The sequence below is a fragment of the Oxyura jamaicensis genome, chromosome Z (assembly GCF_011077185.1).
Source record: "Oxyura jamaicensis isolate SHBP4307 breed ruddy duck chromosome Z, BPBGC_Ojam_1.0, whole genome shotgun sequence".
NCBI lineage: Eukaryota > Metazoa > Chordata > Aves > Anseriformes > Anatidae > Oxyura > Oxyura jamaicensis.
The window spans coordinates 77,948,709-77,960,677 of NC_048926.1; the positions used below are offsets into that span (position 1 = coordinate 77,948,709).

At 39.9% G+C, this 11,969-nt stretch overlaps 1 long non-coding RNA gene across 1 annotated transcript; it reads right to left on the minus strand.

The window, feature by feature from the left end:
* Positions 1 to 3,342: 3,342 nt before the first annotated feature.
* On the minus strand, positions 3,343 to 11,664 carry LOC118156034. Its single transcript, XR_004746124.1, has 3 exons — positions 11,554 to 11,664; positions 3,523 to 3,739; positions 3,343 to 3,412 (listed from the first exon to the last, which is right to left on the minus strand). It is a non-coding gene; the product is annotated as an uncharacterized LOC118156034 (long non-coding RNA).
* Positions 11,665 to 11,969: the final 305 nt, after the last annotated feature.

An 11,969-nucleotide genomic window follows, 5' to 3' on the forward strand; every position in this document is an offset into this window, starting at 1 on the left:
AAAAAAAAAAAAAAAAAAAAAAAAAAAAATCACACTAACATCATGTATCTATTATTTTAGATTTACAGTGGTGTGATTTTTTGAAACAAGGTACTCTTGTTTTCCTGTTGTCACAAATTTCCAGGGAATTAACTTTATAGATTGACTTGTTTTTACTTCACATATTATGTAATGATTTAATTACTTAATTGACACTTATGCATTATTTAGTATCCTGGAAAAGTAATCTTTTGAAGGATACTAAAATGAAATTCTGTTTCTGAGCAGCTGTTAACTTTTCAAGTTTTCTTCCACAAGAAAAAAAAAAAAAAAAATCATGATACTCTTCAAATTTCCACAGATGCAAAACTTTATCTGGCTGGGTTAAACAAGGCTATATGAACATAAAATTAAACACCGTGTTTTCCTTTGTACCAAGAAATCTTCTAAAATGGCTTAACCAGAATCTAAATAAATTCCAAAGCAGAACTACTAAATCTGAGGTGTTTTATTGCCAAGCTACAAGACTTATATTTTTAAAGTTGTAAACAAGACCTTTGAAATAATTTTTTAATTGTCCTTTATGGGAACAGTGGTGAAAATATTGACTTTTTATTGTATTTGACAAACCTCATAATTTTCATCAGAGTAGTTAACATGTAGCCAGGTAGAAGAAATATTATGCTATCAGTTTTCTGCTACTTCCAACAGCGATTGCTCAGCTTAATAAAAAACTTATTATATGTATCTCACTATTGACTACTGCAGCGGGTTTACGTGGCAAGGTTTTGGTAGCGGGGGCTGCAGGGGTGGCTTCTGTTCTGCTGCCCCACATTAGATAAGGGCCAGTTTCTGCTGGCTCCAAAGGACCCACTGTTGGTCAGAGCCAATAAGTGATATTGTTTGCACCTCTCTGAGAGCAGATTTAAGAAAGGGGAAAAATAACTGCTAGTCAACAGCAGCTGGGAGGGGTGAGAAGCAGCCCTGCAGCCCCAGTGAGTGCAGCAGGAGGGCAGGAGGTGCTCCAGGCAGGCAGCAGCAGTTCCCCTGCGGCCTGTGGAGAGGCCCCTGGTGGAGCAGGCTGTCCCCCTGCAGCCCATGGGTCCCACACGGAGCAGATCTCCACGCTGCAGCCCGTGGAGGAGCCCCCGCTGGAGCAGGTGGATGTGGCCTGGAGGAGGCTGCGGCCCATGGAGAGCCCCCGCAGGAGCAGGTTCCAGGCTGGCACTACAGAGTTCTCCAGGTGGCGCAGGGGAATGGGGAACGGGGGCTGCGGTCAGTCCCTGATACTTCGTCTCCGCCACTCCTTCACAGTCCTTCTCTGCCCCTGCTCCCCGTGGGGTCCCTCCCACGGGATGCCGTCCTTCCCGAACTGAGCCTGAGGGGGCTGCCCACAGGCAGCAGCTCTTCAGGAACTGCTCCCACACAGCTCCATACCACGGGGTCCATCCATCCCCAGGAGCACACTGCTCCAGCACGGGTCCCCCACGGGCGGCAGCTCCCCCCAGACCCCCTGCTCCTGCGTGGGCTCCTCTCCACGGGCTGCAGCTCCGGCCCGGGGCCTGCTCCTGCGGGGGCTCCTCCATGGGCTCACCTTTGGCCAGCAGTGGGCTCGTTTTGCAGCTGCCTGAACTAGACATGTGGCAGTTCCTGGTCTCTTTTCATAAAGGCCACCCATGCAGAACCCCCACTACTTCAGACCTTGCCATGTAAACACAATACACCTGAACATGTTCCTATATATAAACTATACATTCAGTGAAAGGTTCAGAAATTTAAAAAGGTGTTGAATCCAACACTAATGTTCAAGTACTAAAAAACAACTGTGTGAAATCACTATGGTTTCATTTCAAATACAGGGAAAAGCAGTTTTCAGCACCTCCGTAAGATCCAAAATGGCAACTCAGATGTCAAGTGTCACAAGTTTTGATGGGAGTGTCAGTCTTTGAGTCAACTTCCTTTTGCCATACATGCTCATAAATCTGTCATTTTCTTCATGCTTTGGAGCAGTCACTTAAGTTCCATTCTGTGCAATCACTTTGTACAAGTAACTTGTATATTTGTGGAAAGAATTATGTCCAAGACATTTATGTGGAGAACTGGAGACTGTTGTGATGAGAAGACTCATTAGAAAACTACAATTTCTGTTGGAACTCAGCACTGCTATGTCCTGGTGGCTTCCTGCAACCTCATCTGGAAGGCTGTTAGTGACCTGTGATTTCTGGATTCAGGTCCAAGTATCTGCATTGCTTCTGGACAAAAATCCTGTGCCTCTCACAATCCCTTTTGGATCTCCAAGAGGCTGGAGGCCTTGGTAGCCCAAGTTCTTGGACTTCTCATTGCTCTGCTCTTCAGTAGAGCTCTGGGGGAGGTCTTAACATATTGCAAAGTTCTGTGGTAACCCTCAGAATGCTTCCAGTGACCCATGGACATTTCAAGGTCATTATCAAACATTAGGACAGTAAGAAAAGTTCCTGGGAGCTGGGTTGGAAAAACAGAAGAAAACGTTTGATCCCATTTCTTCCTAAAACAACCTTTAAAATTTCTTCCGAAAGTAAAAAACATTGGTTGGAAGCAAAGACCTCTTTTGATAAACTCCTCTTAGATGGCATTCATTAAGGAGACCTCTCCCTCAATGTCTCCCTTATCTTGCCTGTAGCTTCTTATTATTTTGTATGTGTAATTAGTATTCTAACATATCTGTGAGATAGGACCCTTTTAAAGTATCAGCTTTACCTGCAGGACAGGAGTAGCAGTATCATTGCAATGCAATGGAGAGCACTTCAGTGATCTCTAAGCTCTGTTTGGTACATCTACACAGCTCAGTTCTGATCATGCATCTGTAAACCATGACATTTTATCTTTTGGTGCCACGGTTACATGAGCCAAGTAGACTAAGGTTAGAACTGGCATATTAAATCCCACTGCAATCAGTTCTTCTGATTGGTCTGTGAATGCAGCCTCAAGTTCTTATGAAAATTATGTGGTAGAACAGGGAAAGCTGGCCTTTCAGATGAGTATATCAAAATAGTCCTATCCTTCTGACAGATTCATTTAAATATTTGAATTATAATAATGGAAATATTTTTTGTAATTTTCACTCATCAATATGTTTACAATTCCTATGTCTGTGTATTTGCAAGTAATAACCAATGTTCCAAAGATCCTTCAGAATACCAAATCTCCATTGACTTCTGGAGGAATTTGGAATGCAAAAGGAATAAGAGGTCAGACAGTACAGCTTCCACAGCTTATTTTCTTAAAGCAGTTTTATGATTTTCTGCTGCTATTTTTTTTATGCTGTGTGCTAGCATACTTGAAAGGATTAGTAATTAATTGCATTTTTATTATAAAGTCTCATACCTGAAAAGTGCAATTATGAATCCATTTTTTAAGGTCTCTGATTGATGTTCTCAACACAAAAGGTCAACATCTGTCAAAGAAAAAAATGCAGTCACGTTTCCACACACAGGAGGGGCAGATCTACCTAGGTAGATCCTAAGGTAATTCTCCACGAGAAGTCAGTGTCTCTGCTGCACTCACCAAAATAGAAACAGCCTCTGTGTACGTGGCTCAGTAATTCTCATTCAATGTTCAGAGTCACTCTTCCCCTCACAAACCTCCAATCCTCAGTGTAACATGAAAGACAGAACCTTTCATTTAGGTGTCATCTTAAATTCACTTCCTTTACAGGAGTTGAAGTGCTCTCTAATGCAAGAAATTGAGCTGTCCCAGAGTTGAGGAAAAGCCTTATTAATTCCTTTTTGGAAATACAATTTCTTAGCGACAAATAGTATAAAGCGAAGCAATACTGGTCTCAGCACAGCACTCCATGGGGAAGAAATAGTCTTGTTAGAAGGAAGCTGTGCTCTACGCCAGGTAATTTTTCTTACATGTTTCCTCCAGGTGCTGAGTGCTAGGGAAAAAATGCTGAATAGCAAGAAATAAAGTTTGGAATATAATCACATCCCTCACTATGTGTCACATGTATTGTTTTCTCCCCAACTTAGTTTGGAAAAGACCTCCAAGATCATCAAATCCAGCTGTTAACGTAGCACTTCCAAGTCAACCACTAAACCAAGTGCTACTAAGTTCTACATCTACATATTTCCTGAAGACCTCCAGAGACTCAACCACTTCCCTAGGCAGCCTTGTTTCAATAATTCACAACCCTTTCAGTGAAGACATTTTTCCTAATATCCAACTTAAACCTCCCCCGGAGCAACTTGAGGCCATTTTCCTCATCTTATCACTTGGTCCTTAGGAGAAGAGCCTGATCCCCACCTCACTATGGCCTCCTTTAAGGTAACTGTAGAGTGCAATAATGTCTCTCCTGAGCCTTCTTTTCTCCAAGCTAAACAACCCCAGCTCCCTCAGCTGCTCCTCATAGGACATGTTCTCCAGACCCTTCACCAGCTTTGTAGCCCTTCTCTGGACACACTCCAGGGCCTCCATGTCCTTCTTGTAGTGAGGGGCCCAAAACTGAACACAGTATTTTAGGTGCAGTCTCACCAGAGAAGGGTACATACAGAAGGAATTAAACAGCTTGAATTCCTAATTTTTACTCATATTCTACCAAGTAACATTGTTCTAGAGGTCAGGCTGCAGTGAGATGTAGAGAAATCACCCTTTAAATGGTTCAGTAATACAACCCTGGAAAAGCTTTCCTTTGCCCAAAGAGCAATGGTGTGTCCTGGCAGGAAGATGCTGGCTGCACCACCTCTGTCATGCTCCACGGGCATCTGACGCCTCATGAGACTCTCTTATGTTGCTCTCAGGACACCTCTCCACTCACACACAGGCTGGACTGTGCCCAGGGGGGTTCCCCAGGACCCTACTAACACCATTGAATGCCCTTGAGAGTCATGTAAATTGATTGTGTACATGTTCAAGCCTAGGACTGAGTATTAAGAGTTTTGATCCAAGCCTTTCATCATGGCATGCAAAAAGCCCAACCAGGCAGCACAGGATACCTGAGAACTAAATTTCTCTCTTTTATCCTCACAGTTAACTACTGACAAATCTTTCCTAAGCTCTTTTTACAAGCAGAAGACTTCAAGCATATTTGTACACACGCAAAGCCCTTGGAGACCTGCAGCAAACTCCTTTTACTTACAAGCTTCTCTGAGACACAGCATGGCTGACCCTGTTCTGGAACCCTTCCACAGTAGAGCAGCACAGCAGGAGATGCTCATGCCCGGGTCCCAACATTCCCCCCTGCATGTCCATCCCCATACACCCATGTGCACTATGCCAGCACGCTGGTGCTTCTCCTGCTGGCTCGGAGCTGCTGGAGGTCAGGCATTGGCACAGGTTTTGACAAAGTTGTGCGTGGGCATAAAATAGACCAAGACAGCCCTGGGGCCTGGAAAGCACGCAAAACACAGCAGACCATGAGGCTGGCACACTGCTTAGAAATAGAAGAAGCTGTTTCTAAGCTTCTCTCTTAGGGGAGAAGAACAGAAATCTGTGTTCTGCAGTGATTTAATGGATTAAACACTAACTCCTCTGTGAAAAGAGAGTGAGAAGGCTCAGCACAGAAAAAGAGCTTGAGTAGCCACCACTGGGTTCCAGAGTAGAAAGTACATTTCCAAAACCCCAAGGTCCACATCAGAGGACCATAGTAAAATGTTGCTGGTATTTGCGTTGATAGGAACCTTGCATCTCTGTGCATTAACAGGTAGGAGAAATAGCTCTTCAGGATAAATAAGCAAGAAAAGCAATGAAAATCTGGTCTCTGCAGAGAAGAGGTGAAAATAATAATGAACAGTTTATTCCTTGCAGTAGTAGGGAATCTTTTTTTCTTCCCAGAAGACCAAAAGGATATAAATGAAATTAAAGGTTCATTAACATGACTAATTAATTTTGTCTTTTATTCTTCATTTCACAATTGTAGCCTACCAACATTCATAATTAGGTTGACGGTACTTCACTTTTTAATGGAATGAAAAAATAGGAGGAAGAACTCATTCTGATTAGACATAGCCATTATTTCTAATATGAAATATATCAACTTCTCAGCTAATTATACTATGGGAACTATCATGCTTCTTGCTATTGAATTTAAGAATTCATTTGATAAGTCATCTTTTCATAGGTTATTGAGGTTTCAGGACATTTGTTTCTCTTAATGAGGCTATTTAACTACTGGATAAGATTTGCTGGCAGAATATGAAAATCCTTTTGGCTCTAAGAGAATTAATTGTACTTTAACTATTATTTTAACTTTTCAACAGTTTTAGGGTCCAAAGGCACATATAACAATTATATGCCAATAATTCCGTTCATCTGTGTTGCCTTTAATACTGCCTTAAGGAGGTTTGATTCCTACCATTACCTCTTCTCAAATCCCATTTTAGCAAGGCTAAAATTCTGCCCTACTAAACAATGGTGTTTAAGTAGATTTTCTTCAATCTATGAACTCCAATGCTGAGGTTAGACTTTCCATTTGTAGGTTACTCTGTGAATAAAACCAAGGGCATGACATCAGAAATGGACGCTGAGGTTCAAAGAAACCAGTTCTAGCACAAAATGAGCAGAAATTTTAAATCTAAAATCTTTTCAGGCAGGGGAGCTTTCCACGTGCTGCTGCCTGATGCTGTCTGGCCACTTTTAACAGTAAGTGAACCAAGACAGACTGCTGGATTCTTCCACGGCAAGATACATGTTTTTATTATCAGTAAGGAACAGTCATTGTACATGTAAATTGCCAAAGACTTGTGAAAGGGATGTGAAATAATTAGTCTCTTGATGCTCCAGAGGAAGGCTTGCATGGGTAGAGCATAGCTAAATTAGTAAATTTTTTTTTTTTTCAATTAAATCAATAGTCAGTGTTGCTGTAAGACCTAATGGTTCTCAAAACCTTACTCAAAGTAATGTTGTCATACAGATAATAGTTAAAATTTTGAATGTGAGCATCAATCAAATCCCTGCTTCCAGCTGAGATCTTATCCACGATGAACTCAAAATATTAAGTAAAATATCTATGCCTAACAGTTAAATGTTCAGGTGCCTTTTTAATCCAGTATATTCTTAAGGCAGTCACAAGCTGGCCATATTGGAACTCTGTATCTACAACTTACTGGTCGTTCTATTTGACAGTGGCCCACCGTTGCCCTTTTTTTATTTTCTTAAGATATTTTCATCTGAGAACTTGAAGGGACCAGGAAATTGAATGTCCTGACTTCCACTTTAATTTATCATCTTATTTATCCAGGATACACACAAGACATTTTCAACAACACCTCAAAGATATCAGTTTCCTTTCCAGCCTTCTTACATGTGAGCCACAATGGTAGAAATATTATCTAATTTTCAGTGGTGAAAACTACATTACTTTTCAAGATTCCACACTTTTACTCTCATTTTCACTGAAGGACATCCCTACTTTTCATCTAGTTTCCATAGAACTGTCTCCTTGGTTGGTGCTGTATGCTTCTAGGTGGCTTAGTTAACCTAGATCATTTATGATTTGTCTGTTAAATTGGGTTGCAGGAAGATGTTCCCCTGCATATTATTTTTATTAAGTTAATTAAAATACTTGACATTTCTTCCATTGTACATCCAAAGCCCAAACAAAACTGTTTCTAACTTATTTCTATACTGAATCCACAGTATATGGATTTGTTTCTTTGCAGCAGTTGAAATAGGAAAGAAAAGAAAAAAAAAGTAACATCAGTGCATTAGAGTATGAGAAAGTGTCTTGTATTAAATGTATTCATGAAAAAATGAATATATTATATTGATGTGAAATATATATATATGGATATTACAGCAGTTATTAATAAGGTAACAGAAGAGTTATACCAGTTCCCCTAAAATATTTATAGTTTGAGGAACTGTCCTGACATTTGAGGACTGAATTTAGTCAATTTTAGCACATTTTCCTGTCAGTACTTCCCCAAAGTTCAGCTTGAGGGGGCTTTTTATATGATACCAGAATTTCAGATTTCTAAGATAAGAAATATTTATTTTTATGACTTATGGAATGAGGTCTTGCACCTCAAATATTTAGGACTGGACTTAAATTAGTATTTTATCTAGACTTGTAAGATAGATGTAGGGTGTTCTGCAGCGTACAGTGGTTGGTACTGAAGACTAGTCTGGTATTCCTATCAATCAAAAATTTTCTGAGAAAAATCAAGCTTTGAGTAACCAGAAACTTTAGCATAGTGAAGCAAGGCATATCAAATGTTGGTGTGGTCATGAATATGGGCTAGACTATCCATGCAGGCAGACATTAAGCACAAAGTAAACATTGGCTGTGAAAAAATATGACTGGAAATTAGCAGCTTTAACCACCAGGAAAATGTAATGCTGAAAACTCCTGAATGTTAGCATGGAAGTTGTGTGGTTTATATCAGAGGAAGGATCAGTTTTCATCAGTTTACATGAGTTGGTGCCCAGCACAGTAGAGAAGTAGGCTCTGTGTCCAAGAAGCTCTCTCCCAGCCTCAACACCAGTGACTCCAGGTGCCCAATTTCGGACATTTCTGCCTTGAATTTCTCACACACTCACAATTCTGTTTAGTAGAAATTAATGGGATGTAAGATAATGATGGCTCTGTACCTTCAAAAAACAAACAAACAAACAAAAAACAAAAAAACTCATCACCTTGGAAAACTTCCCTTTGTTCACCTGCTTTCCAATGACAACAACCACAAGAGGGGCCTTTCATTAATTCATTAATTTTCATTTTCCTCTGAATCTTTCACCATTGATTTGAAAGGTAAGATGCAGTGGACACTAATCAGTGTCATCTTAGTGTTTTGATTGCAAATATTTCAGAAATTGATACTCTTTAAAATGCCAGAAAGATACTCACAGAATTATTTGCAGTCTCAGATGTTCTTCAGCAGGACTGTGTGCTCCCTGTCTTAAAAGCCCACGGCTGTGACTTGGTGGGGCTAAGAAAATTGAAGCAAACTTTATAAAATGATTAAAATTCCACCGTCTCATTTCTTTAAACTGTGCACCTCAGGATGCATTGAAGCAAACTAAATCAGCCACTTCAGTTAAAGAAAAAATCCAAACATGCCATTGTTTTCTTGGCAATGTATATTAGCCTTCACTGAGCTCTGTACAACACAGTTAAGCTGCCTCTGCCATTTAGTCAGCTTTTGTATTACCAAACAACATTGCAATCTTACTAATCTGACTTATTTTTGGATGTTTTCAGGTAGCTCAGGGGCATGAATTTTCAAAATCGGAGATAATTTGAGGAGTGAGGTTGCCCTCAGTGAGCACAGTTTGTGCTGTGTAATTTGCCTTGTTAATGCGAAGACTGTGTGTCTACCAGCAGTGTTGGTGCCTGTGGCACCTCTGTGTACACCCTGCTGTGTCAGGTCTGCTGCCACGGGATTAAGCTCAACAAAAACTGTTCTGGCTTAGGTACGTCCATGCAGAGGAGTACACCTTCCTCTCCTCCTCACCACTTACCGAGCAGTCTTCATCTGTCTCAATTCAGTCTCCAGTGTGCCCTTTGGTTGCTTAAAGATGTGTGACACAGCTGTAGATAACCAGAGTATTTCTTTTTTTTATTATTATTTTTTATTTTTATTTTTTGGTAGACAGAAATCTGTATGCAGTTGATGAAGCCAAAGTATTCTGAAATCCCTTCCCAACAGTAACGTAGAAGAGCATGTTGGAATGCAGACTAGAAGAAACGAAGCTGTCTGACAGCTGTCCAAGCTATATCCAAACCTCCCAAGCATATCACAGACCTCTACAAAATTGAAACTTTTCTAAATTATTTCAGAGCTTGTACAGTTAAAGAATTGGTTTCCATATGATCTGTACAACTGTATCCTGGGGCAACAAAGAACGTGGGCCCAATCAGTGGAATAACACCACTGGAAAGCAAACTGGATTAGTCTTTCTGTAATAAAATGCATTTCCGTGGATACTATAAGCCTGACTTCTTGGTAATTTTGTGCATCTTATATATTAAAATACTTTGAATGCCATCAAATTTATATTTGCTAGAATACAGTTATAAGATGCGAGTTGTTGCAGACATGCACATAAGTCAGAATCTATGACTCTAAATCATCTACTTGAGAATTTCAGTTAATTTTTTAGCAGAGTTTGAAAGGATTCTTCTCACCATGGTTCCAGATTAAACTAATGCAAAAGAACTCTATTTTTACTTTCTTATTTCACATTTCGTATGCAGGCTTCTCACTATGCAATAGAATGTAAAAGACAAAGCTCAGATTCATAGAAAAGACATTTTTGATGAGGTTTTCAGTGCTATATAGCATAAATACCTTTCTAAAGAAACCTATTTCATTTTCAAAGACATCATTTTACTCAACAACTAAAAAGAAGTAATATGAGCAAAGAGGAAAACATTTGGCAGGTAAAACTACCTTGTTCCTTTGCTCCACTAAAATATTATGATTAAAATATTAATTTTTTTCATCTGTGAAAATAACAGGAATTCTTCATATTGAAAATAATCACACAGTCAACATGCATTTTATGCTCTTTTGAGGCAGAAACTCAGCAAGGTAAGTGTACTTAAATCAGGGCTATATTTAAAGCTTTTTGAAAAGTACAATGCCGTGTGCTTGAGGCATTCATGTACCACAAAACATTTTAACACACCAAAATAAAAGTACGTGTTAGAAGTATACATGTTCTATGTGTAGGTCCCTACTTATGCCAGTGTGTATTCATATTTCTAAATTGTTGGTACATTTTTCCTGTAGAGCTTGATTTCCATGTGGCAAAAGCTGATGTTGTTTCGTTGGTTTCAGTGAAGTCAGACCAGCTTGCACCAGATGAGTCAAAATAAGAAGTCCAACCAGATTTACCAAGAATGATGAATGATCATTTGCCTTCTGCATCACAAAACCTCCGGTACTTCAGTTGGGATATAAATAGGCAGAAAACCTTTGGCATGCAAAGGCCAAAAAAAACCACCAGCCTAATATATTGTAAATAATAATATGCAAATGAAAAAGGTTAGAAGTGAATAAGAAATCTCCACAAATACTTCAAATACTTAAACACACACTTGAAGAGTTTGGCCATCACATTTATGTCATATGAGAATAGCATTTTCTAAAATTAAGAGGTAAAAAATTCAAAACATCCAGCTAAGCCTATAGCAAACCACACAATAGTCAAAGAGGATTATGAAGTAGGAAATGTGTTGTGTGGTGAAAATGGAACAGAGAAATACATTGTTTATCCATTAAACCAGAAAACAATAAAATCACACACAAAAAAATTAAAAGCTATGCTTGTTACAGGCATGCATGTCAGTATTGTTTCTCATTAAACTTAACAAAACCACCTCTTTTCAGTTCCTCATGACACAACAGCAACTCTGTCACAAGCTAAAACTCTACATGCAAGCTCAGTGCCTCAGGCTCGCTTTTTCTGAAAACAACAAGAAAGCAGTCAAAACAGATCTGGCATGAACAAGAAAGCAAAATGAAAATGTATTTTTATGCCCACGTGAAAAGCTTGTGGCAACCCTTTTTTTTTTTTTATGTAGTACAACACTTCAAATGTGTTGGTATAGAAAAAGAGAGAAAGGAGCACGTGAAGCACTTTGGTGCTCACCAAAAGCAAGCAGGACAACAGCAATACCAGGCTGGTTGGCCAGGGGACAAAGCCTGGAGAGCAGATCATCCAGGGCTTGGCCAATCTTCTGTTCCCTCAGTGCAGTGTGACATCTCAATGTCCTTTTCTCCCGAGTCCAGAGGGCTTTAAGAGGGACAAATTGTTTTCATGTGGACACACAACATTTGAAAGTAGTCCTTGATGTCTGGGGTGTGACAGACTTCATCCTCCTCTGACTGCTCCCAGCTGCCTGAGGATGGGGGTGTGGATGGTCTTTGGAAATGATGAGAAGAGGGAAAAAAAGGACTTAAGAGAAGGCTGTCTGACTTTGCACTGAAGAAACAGCCAGGACAGATCTAGGATGAACAAGGGAAGGGACATGTGCTTGGGTACAGAGAAGAGAGAGCAATACAAGG